Genomic DNA, 14,366 nt, shown 5'->3' with positions numbered 1-14,366 from the left:
GACCGACTTCGTGTCAACTATGGACTATGTCCATCCTCGCTCTTTAATTAATCTTTTTTATTACCCGCTTGTTCAGATAAAATTGTGTATTTTAACGTAAATATGTGGAATAAATCAAAGGAGTGACCCATATTTCGGTATTTAGGATCACCACCTAATTTCCGGCATTAGGTGAGTGTACCCAGATGAATATGTACAACTTTAAATCATAGTTATCGAATGGCCTAGTTTTGGTGAGCCACCGAAGAGATAACTAACGTGAACAGTTAAGGTAATGAAAAAATCCTTTCTAAATTAAGGAGTGCGTTCCTCCTACTAGAATTAATTATTAACTTTATCGTAATTAATTTAACTGACAGCGAGATGACTAATTACTGTCATTCATACTCGTTTCGTAATTGTACTTTAAATAATGATCGATACTTGTATGATTATTATGTATCTTATTTTCTTTAGAGCTGTAGAGATTTGTTCCTCTACAGTCTCCCTTCTTAGAATTAGGAATAATGCATCCTTTTTATTAAGATTTTCGACTTGTATTGAATATAAACCTAATACAGGAGGTCAATACTGGTTGTTTTGAGTTTTATTTGGTAGCAATAATCTCAATTTATAATGTGTGGTTATTGGGAGAAAGACCAAGAGCCTTTTCACTGAGCTAGTCTGGTTCTTAGAAAAATATTCCTTCCCTAAGGAATATTTTTTGGATTTTTCACATAGGCATTTAGACAGATAATATTCACGTCATGTATTTATTATCACCCTCTTTACCTATCGCAGTCTATCCCACTATAACCATTACACGTTTAGCATGAGAATGAAGTACTCTAATGCAAACTCAAGTCAAATAATTTCGGAATTCTTCTCGGACGATCCTACAATACAATTCAAAAATTTGGCTGTACATGAAAATGGAAGATGGGTATATGTAAGTGCATCAAATAACCACCTCTATCAATTATCAGCAGATCTGAAATCGCAAATTAACTACACTTCAACGGAATTCAATTCTTCAAATTGTACCCCTGACAATTGTTGGAATGTATCGAACGATAATTGGATTTATTGTCAAAGTCTCTTACTCGAACTAGATTACCAAAACCAGCAATTGATAGCGTGCTATAATTATCATCACAACAACGGGTTCCAAGAGGTGTGCCGTGCGCATAATATCGGTAATATTTCAGAAATATTGGCAAATGCAACTAACGTTTTATTTGACAAGCAACCTAATTCCTATTATCCTGATTTTGCTTCATTTGACCGGCATCCTGCATTCTTCGTAGCTCCTAGTTTAATGCAGAACTCATCCGCACTGTATTATGGCTTTATTTTCGAACGTGGAACGACTCCAAAAATAACTATTCGTCACCTAGACCGAAAACGTTTTTTATCATATGACAAACAAATATTTATGAACTACCAACCCGACTCACCTTCAGTTGGATTTATTTGCGGTTTCAATTCGGAAGATTACGGCTATTTTCTAACCAAAGGGATGGGTACCAGTCAGCAAGCCGTTAATTTGAAGTTCTCCCTAAAAGTAAGCCTAATTGAGATAAGGCATAAAGGTCAAAACTATCAGTTTCATGACGTTCCCTTAACTACTCCGAAGGATGAGCAGGAATTTACAGATGAGTCCCTGGGGAGTGGAATCGTGCCCTCACACGCCTACTTCTACGAACACAAATCAGAGTTTGAATTGAAACCAGATTCACATGAGGTAGAAGGGAAAATATTGTTTACAGTGGTTGATGTGTTCAGGATTGAAGGATATAAGTTTGAGAGAGCAGGTTTCACAGTAGTTGCATATAATATGAGTGACACACACTCCACAATTAGAAAACATAGGGTACTGAATGGAGAAACCATATATAGTCACCTAGGTAATACAGATGTGAGTGCCATGACAGCCACCTCAATAAATAACCACATGGTCTTGTTCATTGGTACAGATAAAGGTCATCTACAGAAGATATCAATCAGACTCGATTCATTTCATGCTTATACGGCAAATATTTATGCGGATATTCCGATTGATGAAGGATATCCAATAAATTCTGGTATGCTGATTGATTCTAAAAAGAACTTCTTGTACGCGATGACCCTCAAGAAACTTGCCAAAATCAAAATACACAATTGTGACGAATACAACACATCATATTCATGTTTGATGATAAAAGATCCTTATTGTGGGTGGTGTTTTTTTAGTAACAGATGCTGCTTGAAATCAGAATGTCATTACGAAAAAAATCGCATCAATTGGATCTCGTATGACATCGATAAATATATAAACATGTCTTCAAGACAAAGAAGTAAATTCTCAACAAAAGTAGAGAATGTAACTTTCAATGTACTAAACTCCCACCCGTTCAACAATCAAAAAATTATATGCTCCTTTAGATTCAACAAAACTATAATAAATACCACAACATGTGTAAGTAATGAAAATCAAATCAACTGTTTAACACCAAATCCTAAAGATTTACATCTAATACCTATCCAAGAACATTCCATAAAAGCTCAGTTATCCCTACAAACAAACCTTTTCCCAGAATTTCAAATACTCGATGTGGAATTATTTGATTGCAGTACATACAAATTATGTTCAGAATGTGTATTTTTTACTCCATGCAACTGGCATATAACTGAACAGAAGTGTGCAGATGAAGCAGTTTGGAGCAGCGACGATACAATACTAGGTAATTATTTCAATTATTCAGTGGTGCAGACACAGATGTACGTCTGCAGAGAAAGGAGTGCCCAAATTTTTATTGTAACATCTTGGACGATGAACCCTTTTACATACATGCCACCGCTGGAAAGAAAAGAAGAATCTTTGCACACTTCACAATCCCGAAAATATTAATCAATGAAACATTTACATGCAAATTTGATACTGACGAAAACCAAACCATGGCATCTGCAAGCCTGCAAAATATGGTTCTGGATCTTGAGACAAATATATATAAAGGTGATATCAAATGCGACGATACAATATTCACATACGCTACTCCAAAGTCTAGCGTAACTGTCGAATGGTCGATTGTATGGAATGGATCAAAAACTGTTGAAAACCTCTATAATAAAGAGATTGTCTTATATAAATGCGCCAACGTGAGCAACCAGTGCGCAAAGTGTCTGAATAAAAATTACAAATGCATATGGAATTCAAGAACAGGAGAATGTAAATACAACAACAACAGCTTGCATGTAGAATCTGACCACTATAATCATTGGTTAAATGATACAGAGAACTGCTTAAATGTGTCATTTGTCGCGGAAAGCATTATTAAAAATCAAACAAATTGGTTAACAGACAACATCTATTGGATAATTATTATAATAATGGCAGTAACACTTGTTACAGTAGCAATATTCTTCATTTATTGTAGAAATTCCGCTGAAAGATCGCGGAAAATGCAACAGCAACTCAATAAAATGGGTATGGAACTGATAGCGGTGTCACAATGGGTAAAACGGGTAGTGATCGAGAATGAAATCGAATTGGATGAAAATGAATCAAACATGTTGGTAAGTACCTACCTATGTACAAGTATTTTTTTCACAAATTTGCACGTTGATTTCATGAAATATCGCGACATTCATTGATGTATTTTCTCTGAATTTGACACAGTCGAATTTCACTCATATTTAGAAGTCAAAGTGATCTCGCCAAAATACTACCGCTGGAAAAATTAGTTTTTCACTAGAGTTTTGGTAAAATAAAAGTGGGGGAGGGGGATTTTGAATTGTTTTTCAATTTTGTCGAATTCTAGCACAAAAAAACATGGCCAAATGACCTCAATAATGCGCAGGAAAATTTTTAGATTTTTTGGTCAACATTTTGACATCTCCCATCCAAATTAAAACAGAATTGTATGTATCAAAAAACAATTTTTTGATTTCTTTAGCCTAGGTGGTCTTATTTGTGCTCACTATCACATAGAAATGTAAACCAGTTATTCAATTCTAATTTTACAGTCTTGAGAACAAAGATTAGAAAATTATCATACAGTAAAAATGGGAGCTTCGAATTTTTCTAACAGCCTAAAAGCGATTTACATGCAAGTGTTGAAGATGTCAAAAGACCACCTGAACAAAAAAAACTCAAAAAAATTGAAAATTTTTCCAGCGTGTTAATGAGGTTATTTCGCCATGACTTATCCGAAAAAAGTTTGAAAAACAGCTATGTATGGTGCTTAACTGAATTTGATCAGTCAAAACCTACTGTGTCCATCAGTAAATAATTTTAAATACCTAACTAATTTTAGCTGCTTCGATTCACTGTATTTCTCACCAAAAAGTAACCAAAAAACTTTAAAACGCGGACACAAAACATTTTAATGCAGAAGAAAATCACAAAAAAGCATAATACCTTTTTGATTAAATTCAATAAGAAAAAATTACAAAACAAAACGTTCAAATAAAAATCTGATGGCTAAACTCGATCGGGATTTTCGAAAACTTTAGCGAACAGCAGGATTTGTTGACAAATAGTTACTTATTATTAGCAAAAAAATGATACACTTTAATTTTTGTCAAAAAGTGAGACTATTTTGGACGAGTTTTTTTGGCGGAAATTTTCGGATTTTTTGCAAGTTTTGGCAAAACAGTGAAACTTAATTTAAGCAAAACATAAAACATTTGACAATTTACGAAAGAAAATACAAATTTTTCTACATTTTAAATAAATATCTAGCAAAACTTTTCAGAAATTCTTCTAAAAAACTATAATTTTTCTCATTTTTGACAAAAATGCAGGACTTTTTTATTGGCAATTAGGTATTGACAAAAAATTGTTATGCATTTACTTTTATTTCAGAGATTACCAAACGTCACTATCCAATATACATCTATTCCAAGATTTGCTGACGATGCAACTGTACCGAAAGACGAATATGAATTACCACCCGATGATAAGTGGGAAATTCCTCGAAAAAACATTGTTCTGGGAAAATGTCTAGGAGAAGGACAGTTTGGAAAAGTTGTCGCAGGAAAGGTTTTAGGTCTCTTACAGCGAGACATCGGCACAACAGTAGCAGTAAAAATGTTGAAAAGTATATCTTATATACCTACCTACCTATATATATTTAGTTTTGACAAATAATGAGTAATCGCGTCATACGTATTTAAACTATCAATAAAGAGTGTGGATTAAGTACATAAATAATTTATTTCACAGATAGCCACACTGACGCAGATATGGTTAATTTAGTCACGGAGATGGAACTGATGAAAATCATTGGCAGACATGAAAATGTACTAAGACTACTCGGATGTTGTACACTCGATGGGCCTACGCTCCTCATCACCGAATACTCGTCACATGGAAATTTACTCCATTTCCTCCAAAAAAATCATCACCCTACCACAGCTCAAAAAGTCACACAACATGATTTGTCTGAAGAAGTACTAATTACATTCGCTCTACAAATAGCAAAAGGCATGGAGTACTTGGCTTCCATTAGAGTAAGTCTTCATGTACAATTAACTTGATGTAGGCATATAGGTACTCAAGTATTTTCTGTTCAGTGTAGGAACATCTGCCCTGCCGACAAAATATTAAAGGAATTTTTAAGGCGATGGTTACTATAGTTTTACACTTCTTCACTACCTACTATACTTTAAAATATCCATGTTTTCACTAAGTATACTTTAAGTGCCTTGTAGGTACATAGATCTTAAGTAAAAAACCACGCTCATTTATAGTGCTTTTTTATTGAAATATTACGCGTAATTCGACTTTTTTCAGTTCGTTCATCGAGATCTCGCAGCTCGAAATATTCTAGTATTTGACAACTATGTCGTAAAAATAGCTGATTTCGGATTAGCCAGAGATATTCGACAAATTGACTACTATAAATTGAAAACCGGTGGTAAACTTCCAGTCAAATGGATGGCACCAGAAACCTTAACAGACAGACGCCACACTTCAAAATCCGACGTGTAAGTTGAATACGAACCTCAAATAAGTACCTACCTACCTATACTAACCAATCATGAATTTAATTCCATTTATCAACACATGAAGGTGGTCATACGGAGTATTAGTTTGGGAGATTATGACATTCGGTGATGATCCCTATCCGTTACACAACGATGCAAAAAAACTATTGGACGACATCGAGTCAGGATATCGTTTGAAGAAACCCGCCAACTGTTCGATTAACATGTACATACGAATTGCTTATTATTTTCACTCGAGAATGATCTTATAATAACGTAATGTGGATGATAATTATCATGTTTGTTGAATAGGTACTGTCTAATGAGCAAATGCTGGAATTATCTGCCCGAAGATCGACCACAATTTACAAATATCATTAAAGACTTGGATGCCATACTGAGGAATTGTGAAAAAGTAAGCGAACGGATTCTTTCACTATTTGGGAGTGCATTTTGTCATAATTTACTTACTCTAAAATATAGACTGGTTATCTCAAATAATATAATTTACATATATCTGCAGACTATCGAACAATCGGCACCTCGCGGCTCGAACCTTGCAACAGAATCCGATGACACAGAAGAAGAAACCAATGATTTATTGCAAAACTGTTTTGAATAATTTTAAGTTATATTGAAAGGGTGAATTTTGCACACGTTGGTAGTAAATATCTTCTGTACCTATACCAAATAATGCTATGTGCCATGCTTTTTGCCGTTTACCACTACTACCTAAGAACTAGATACAAAACAAAATGTTTAAATGCGATTATCTCGGAATTACGTTTTTGGCACTTAGTTCCTTTTGAATTCTTGACATACAAGTATGTAATTTTAAGTGCTTAGAAGTTACTTACTGGGAGTAACCGAACCTTGAGATTTTTTTTCTATTTTTATAACGATATTGCACGTAAGTACAAGTGTATATTGCCGTGCATGAAATAAGTAGGTAATAAATATTTTCTAATTTCTTATTATTTGTTCTATTTTCTGCGCCTGATTACCATACTGACAGAACTTTTCATATAATAAGTTGTAAATTGTAAAAGTGTTGTAGTACACTCATGTTATAGGTTTCCCATTTTCTTTTTTTATGTATTTGGTTGCAATGTCTACACATATACGAGAAAAAAATACAAATTAAAACGCTCCGTGATTTTTCCAGGAAATTACGAACTATATCTAGATGATCACATCCGGTGATGTACATATTCATCAGCACTTCACCTGTCAGCACAATACTGTACCAAAAGTTATGCACTGAAAGGTAAAGCGATGATTCATGAAATTGATTCACAAAGGAAAAGGTTCCCTATATACAATTTGCCCGTATATGGTCATCTCAAAATCTATACTCGGTTCTCCTAAACAGGTAAATTTTTCTAGTTTGAAAATTGAAGCAAAAATAATCATCGACAGCAAAACCTGAAAAATTGACGACTCTTTTTCATTTGATAACGTTATGGCACTTGTCAAACTGATCAAAACGCACTGCGCTGGAAATCCTGAGTCATTGTCATGATTCTCACACAATTAGATATCGACCAGGCATTCCTCCAAAAATGATTATTCAGGGGAAATGAACAATGGCAAAGCCACACGTATGGTCACTGAAAAACTTATAAATTGAAATGATCACTCAAATTTTTCTCACTGCATTTTTTTTCGACCTATTCCACGGAAGTCATGTGTGTTTTACGTCAACGTTACTTTTGGGTATCTGCTCGTATTTGATCAATTTAACAACAAATCGTGATTCATTGAGTGATTCAGAAAACTAAGAACTGACATTTTAATATTGATTCTCTGCTCGACGACGTATTTATTACAAGATTATTCGCCAAAGGTAAGCAATTTGTAACTATTATTCCTTGTTGGGTAGTAGGTATATCTAAGTATGTATTATGAAATTTCATATTGAAAAATAATCAATGATTGTGTCACTAATCCACACTTCCTGAAGGTGAAATACTTATCTATACACCTCTCACGATTCTACATAATACGTATGTATACTTACATAAAGGTGAATCGCTAAAAAAAAGTTTGGAGAACTTCGATCAATCTTCATTTTTGATTTTTGCGGTTTTTCTTGCTTTCTTTATTTTTTAATCTCAGTTAGCCGTTAGGTAGGTATTCGTTTTCGTTTTTCGATTCAGTTTTTTGATACATAAGTAGTTAGGTACCTACTACCTAGGTACATTTTTTGGTTAATAGTTTTCATTTTCATTTATGAGGCTTTACGTTTTGTTTTTTCATTTAATGTTTGCAGGTTTTTCTGCTTTCTGTTTTCGTTTCGATTTTCATTTTCGATTCAGTTGTTTCACAATTGATTTATTTATCAAAATTTTTTGTTTCCATTCAGTTTTTTTACCGATTTTGTTCGTAATTTTTTTGTTTTTTTTTGGAGTAATGAGGATGATTTTTTATGTTTTATTCGGTTTGAGCGCCTTCGATTTTCAGTGTTTTTTTTTCATTTATTTCGATATAAAATTAATTAATTCTTTCATTTGTTCGGAATTTTTATGAGGCATGTAGGTATTTTTTTCATCTCATTTCGCATACTTTGTTATTTTCGTGTCTTTCATTCCATTATTTTCATTTTATTTTTTTCAATTTTTGTTTATCACTATTTTATGTATTTTTCAATTTCCTTTCATTCAATTCCTATCATTTTTCTACTACTTTCATTTTTTGTTGTTAGTCTTTTATTTACTTTTCCATCAATTTATCTTTCATTCATTGTCATCCTTCGTTTCGTTTCACTTTATTATTGATTTTTTTTCCGGAAGTAGAGAAAATCAGGGATGTTTATAGCCAATGGGATTGGCTGAAGCTAACGGCTAAAGATAGAAAAATTTAGTGCTTTGGCTAAGCTGACGGCTATTGGCTAAGGTCAATTCATTGGCTGGCTGTTAGCTGGCTAATTTTTCAAAAATCGAGTGACCCCTCTAAGTACTCTTTTAAATGAGCACATTCCTATTATAGATAATATTTCTAGTTTTAGGAAATAATTATTATTTCACAAGCGCGAATCACAATTATTCGCATTTTCACACATTTTTGATTTCATTCATAAACTGATTTCTCAATTTCTAGAAAAACAAAAAACAACAATCGTTGAAAAAAATTAAGAAAAATAACCGCGGGCCGCTATCGCCAATTTCATTTTTTGGTCTTTTTTACCCACAGGAAACCCATTTACTAGCCTATTTATTTTCAATTTTAGCCAATTATTTTTAGCCAAAATCAATTGGTTAAAGCTATAGCTAATGGCTAAATTTTTCGTTGATTGGCTGGCTAATGGCTAATGGCTAAACATCAAAAATTCGATAAGCTAACTGCTTCATAAAATTGAGGGATGTTCCCGAGAACTATTCAAACTATCAGCACTTTATTCAATTCATTAAATATCTTCTCATGATTTCAGATATTTCCTATACACAATCATGAGAGAAAAAATAATGGCTAATTGACTGAATCAAAGCAAATTCAAAAAAAAAAAAATCAAAATAGACTAAAAATACCAGAAACACTGCACCACAATGAAATTCCTTAACTTCTTTCTGCCATTAATCATACACACATTTACGTTTAGCATGAGAATGAAATACTCTAATGCAAACTCGGATCAAATAACTTCGGAATTTTTCTCAGACGATCCAGCCATACGATTCGAAAATTTGGCGGTAGATGAAAATGCAGGATGGGTATATGTAGGTGCATCAAATAACCACCTCTATCAATTATCAGCAGATCTGAAATCGCGAATTGAGTACACTTCAATGGCGTTCAATGCCCCAAATTGTACCACTGACGATTGGACTTGTCACAGCATCTTGCTTGAACTAGATTATCATAACCAACAACTCATAGCATGCCATCTTTGTAATCACAGTCGCATATTTCTAGAGGTATGCCGAGCTCATAATATCAGTAATATTTCAGAAATATTGGCAAATGCAACTGAATATACTGTATTTGGTATGTATCCTGTATTCTTCGTAGCGCCTAGTTTTATACAGAATTCATCAGCACTGTATTATGGCATTGATCGTGTATGGGCAACTCCAAAAATAACTATTCGATACCTAGGCCGAGAACGTTTTTTATTATACGAAGAAAAAAAAATTATGAACAACAACTTCGATTATGTATTTATTTACGGTTTCAATTCGGGAGATTTCAGCTATTTTCTTGATATTCGGATATCTCTCACTCAGATGGATATTTATCCAAAGGTACCAATCGAAGTAAACCTAAATGAGATAAGGCATGAAGGTCAAAACTATCAGTTCAACGACGTTGCCTTAACTTGTTCCACCAGTAGACAGAAATTAATAAATGATTCCATGCGGCCTGAACTTGCCTACTACTACGAACACAAATCAGACCCTGAATTGAAAACAAACTCACATGAGATAGAGGGGAAAATATTGTTTACGGTGTTTAATGTGCATGTGCTTGATCGTTACAAAATAAGAAAAGTCGGTTTTAAAGTATGTGCATGTAACATGAGTAATATATTCATCACAATTCAAAAACGTAGGGAGCTGAATGGAGAAATCATATATAATTACGTAGGCAATATAAACGTAACATCCATAGCAGTCCACTCAATAAATAACTACATAGTCCTGTTCATTGGTACAGATAAAGGTCATCTACAAAAGATATCAATAAAACTTGACTCAACTCACGCCTTTACAACAAATATTTATGCGGATATCACGATTGATGAAGGCTCTCCAATAAATTCTAGAATGCTGCTTGATTTCAAAAACAACTTCTTATACGCAATGACTCACAAGAAACTTGCCAGAATCAAAATACACAATTGTGACGAATATAGCACATCACATGCATGTTTGGTGATAAAAGATCCTTATTGTGGATGGTGTTTTCCAAGTAATAGTTGCTGCTTGAAATCAGAATGTCATAACGAAAAAAACCCTATCAATTGGATCTCGTATGACATCGATAAATATGTCAACACGTATTTCAGTCCAAGAAATAAATTCTCAAGAAAAACGGAACGGAATGCAACTTTCAATCTATTGAATTCATGCCCGTTCAACAATCAAAAAATAATATGTTCCTTCAGATTCAACAACACTATAATAAATACTACTACAAGTGTAAGTAATGAAAATAAGATCAACTGTTTAACACCAAATCCAAAAGACTTACCTCCGATACCTATCAATGAACGTTCCATAAAAGCTGAGTTATCCCTACAAACAAACCTTTTCCCAGAATTTCAAAAAATCGAGGTGGAATTTTTTGATTGTAGTACATATAAATCATGTACAGAATGTGCATGGTCTCCTCCATGCAACTGGCATATAAATGAACAGAAGTGTGCAGATGAAGCAATTCAGAACAGCAATGATACAATACCAGGTGATTATTTCAATAGGCTAGGAGATTACTGCCCATATTTTTATCGTAAGTTCATTAACAATGAACCCTTATACATACCTGCCAACACTGGGAAGAAAGAAAGAATCACCGCAACGTTCAGAATCCCAAAAATATTAATCAATGAAACATTTACATGCGAATTTGACACGGAGGAAAACAAAACCATAACATCTGCACGCCGCCTGCCTCAGAGAAATAGAATCGAATGTGATGATACAATATTCACATACGTTACTCCAAAATCTAGCATAACTGTCAAATGGTCTATTTTATGGAATGGCTCAAAACCAGTTGAAAACCTCCACAATGATGATATTATCTTATATAAGTGCGCCAACATCGGAAATCGATGCGCAGAGTGTCTGAATAAAAATTACAAATGCATATGGAATTCAAAAACAGGAGAATGTAAATACAACAGCTTCGATGTAGACTTTGACCATAATAATCATTGGTTAAGTGACATGGAGAACTGCTTAAATGTGTCATTTGTTGCGGAAAGCATTATTAAAAATCAAACAAATTGGTTAACAGACAACATTTATTGGATAATTATTATAATAATGGCAGTAACAGTTGTTACAGTCGCAGTATTCTTCATTTATTGTAGAAACTCTGCTAAAAGATCACGGAAAATGCAACAGCAACTTAATAAAATGGGTATGGAAATGATAGCTGTATCACAATGGGTAAAACGAGTGGTGGTTGAAAACGAAATGGAACTTGATGAAAATGAATCAAACATGCTAGTAAGTATTAGTAACCTGCTTATGGTAACCAATAATGAAGAAAGTAGGTACCTAGTCAAGTTATTAGGTACTAGAAATTAATCTCGTTGGGCTCTCTGGAGTTTCTACTCACAAATGTACCACGCTTTTATTTCAGAAATTACCAAACGTCACTATCCAATACACATCTATTCCAAGATTTGCAAGAAACGAATCCGCACCAAAGAACGAATATGAATTACCAGCCGATGATAAGTGGGAAATTCTTCGAAAAAACATTGTTTTAGGAAAATGTCTAGGAGAAGGACAATTTGGAAAAGTTGTCGAAGCAAAAGTTTTCGGTCTCTCGGAGCAAGACAGCGTCGAAACTGTGTCAGTAAAAATGTTGAAAAGTATGCCTATCTTATCAATTTAGTTTCGACAAACATGAGTAATCGCGTCATATTTAAGCAAACAATAAAGAATAGGGACTAAAAAACTTATTTCATAGATAGCCACACTGACGCAGATATGGTCAATTTAGTCACGGAAATGCAACTGATGAAACTCATTGGCAGACATGAAAATGTACTAAGACTACTCGGATGTTGTACAATCGATGGGCCTACGCTCCTCATCACCGAATACTCGTCGCATGGAAACTTACTCTATTTCCTCCAGAAACATCATCACCCTACCACAGCCCAAAAAGTTAAGCAATATGATTTGTCCGAAGACGTACTAATTACATTCGCTCTACAAATAGCGAAAGGCATGACGTATTTGGCTTCCATTGGAGTAAGTGTTCGCATAATACAATTAATTTGATGTCTTTTTCGGTCACTATAAGAACATCTTGCCTACAAAATCTTTCACGATTGTAATCTAAAATAATTTTTGAGGCAATGATCACTATTCTTTTACATTTCACTATACTTTGATTGCCTACTAGTATGTATTAAGTAGATGCCCTAAACTAAGAATCACGGTCATTTAGTGCTTTTATATTGAAATAATTCGACTTTTTCAGTTCGTTCACCGAGACCTTGCAGCTCGAAATATTCTAGTATTTGACAACTATGTCATGAAAATAGCTGATTTCGGATTAGCCAGAGATATTCGACAAGCCGACTACTATAGATTAAAAACTGGTGGTAAACTTCCACTCAAATGGATGGCACCAGAAGCCTTAACAGACAGACGTCACACGTCAAAGTCCGACGTGTAAGTTGATGCCTCAAATAAGTACCTATACCTATCTTATTACTAACCAATTGTGATTTTAACTCCATCGTTGTGAGTTACAAATTTATCAACACATGCAGGTGGTCCTTCGGCGTATTGCTTTGGGAACTCATGACGTTGGGTGATGATCCTTATCCGTTATACAACGATGCAAAAAAATTAATGGACGACATTGAGTCAGGGTATCGCTTAAAGAAGCCTGCAAACTGCTCGATTAACACGTATGAATTGCCTATTATTTCCATCCGACGATGTCATTATAACGTAATGTTGATGATACAGGGTGTCCAAGAATAAGGAGTTTTGATACGTTTTGATAAACCAAAATCAGAAGCAAATTTCCCCAAGTCAAAAATTTTTCAAGCAGGAAATGTTCTCTTCTTCTTGATAAAATCCAAATCCTTTATTCTTGGCCACCCGGTACTTACACGTTCATGCTATTATGTTTTTTATACAGGTACTGTTTGATGTGCAAATGCTGGAATTATTTTCCCACAGATCGACCAGAATTTACAAATATCATTAAAGATTTGGATGCCATACTGATGAATTTTGACAAAGTAAACGAACCGAGTTGCTCACATGATTTAACTATTCGAAAATATAGACTGGTTATCTCAAATAATCAATTTATATATGTATTAATCTACAGACAATCGAACAACCTCATCCTCCGAGCTCAAACTATACTAGTACAACAGAATCCGATGACACAGATGATGAGACCAACTCAATCGAACAACCTCATCATTATAGCTCAAACTACACAATACAATCAGATAACACGGACGACGAAACCAATGATCTATTGAAAAACTGTATTGAAATTGAATGATTTAATGCCAGTAGTCTTATTTTTGTTGAAATTATGTACCTAAGTATGTAAGTACCTATTTATTAGATTTAATATAAGTAAATCAAGTTCACATACCTACATGTACATACTCGTATTCTTGTGAACATTACCGAATCAACTATCCATCTAGATTTACCTCTCTCGTTCCCTCTTCTGTGACGCTAAAAGGAAGCTACTATTTTGAA

At 34.1% G+C, this 14,366-nt stretch overlaps 1 long non-coding RNA gene across 2 annotated transcripts in view; it reads right to left on the bottom strand.

Moving 5' to 3' along the window:
• The window catches only part of LOC135838325 (uncharacterized), a 345,767-nt gene that overhangs the window by 275,790 nt on the left and 55,611 nt on the right, over positions 1-14,366 (bottom strand). The gene's annotated exons all lie outside the window — the stretch shown is intronic.

This window comes from Planococcus citri, chromosome 1 (genome assembly GCF_950023065.1).
Source record: "Planococcus citri chromosome 1, ihPlaCitr1.1, whole genome shotgun sequence".
NCBI classification, from domain to species: Eukaryota; Metazoa; Arthropoda; class Insecta; order Hemiptera; family Pseudococcidae; genus Planococcus; species Planococcus citri.
Note: the sequence above shows the minus strand (reverse complement) of the source record. Positions and strands in the feature narration are given on the sequence as shown.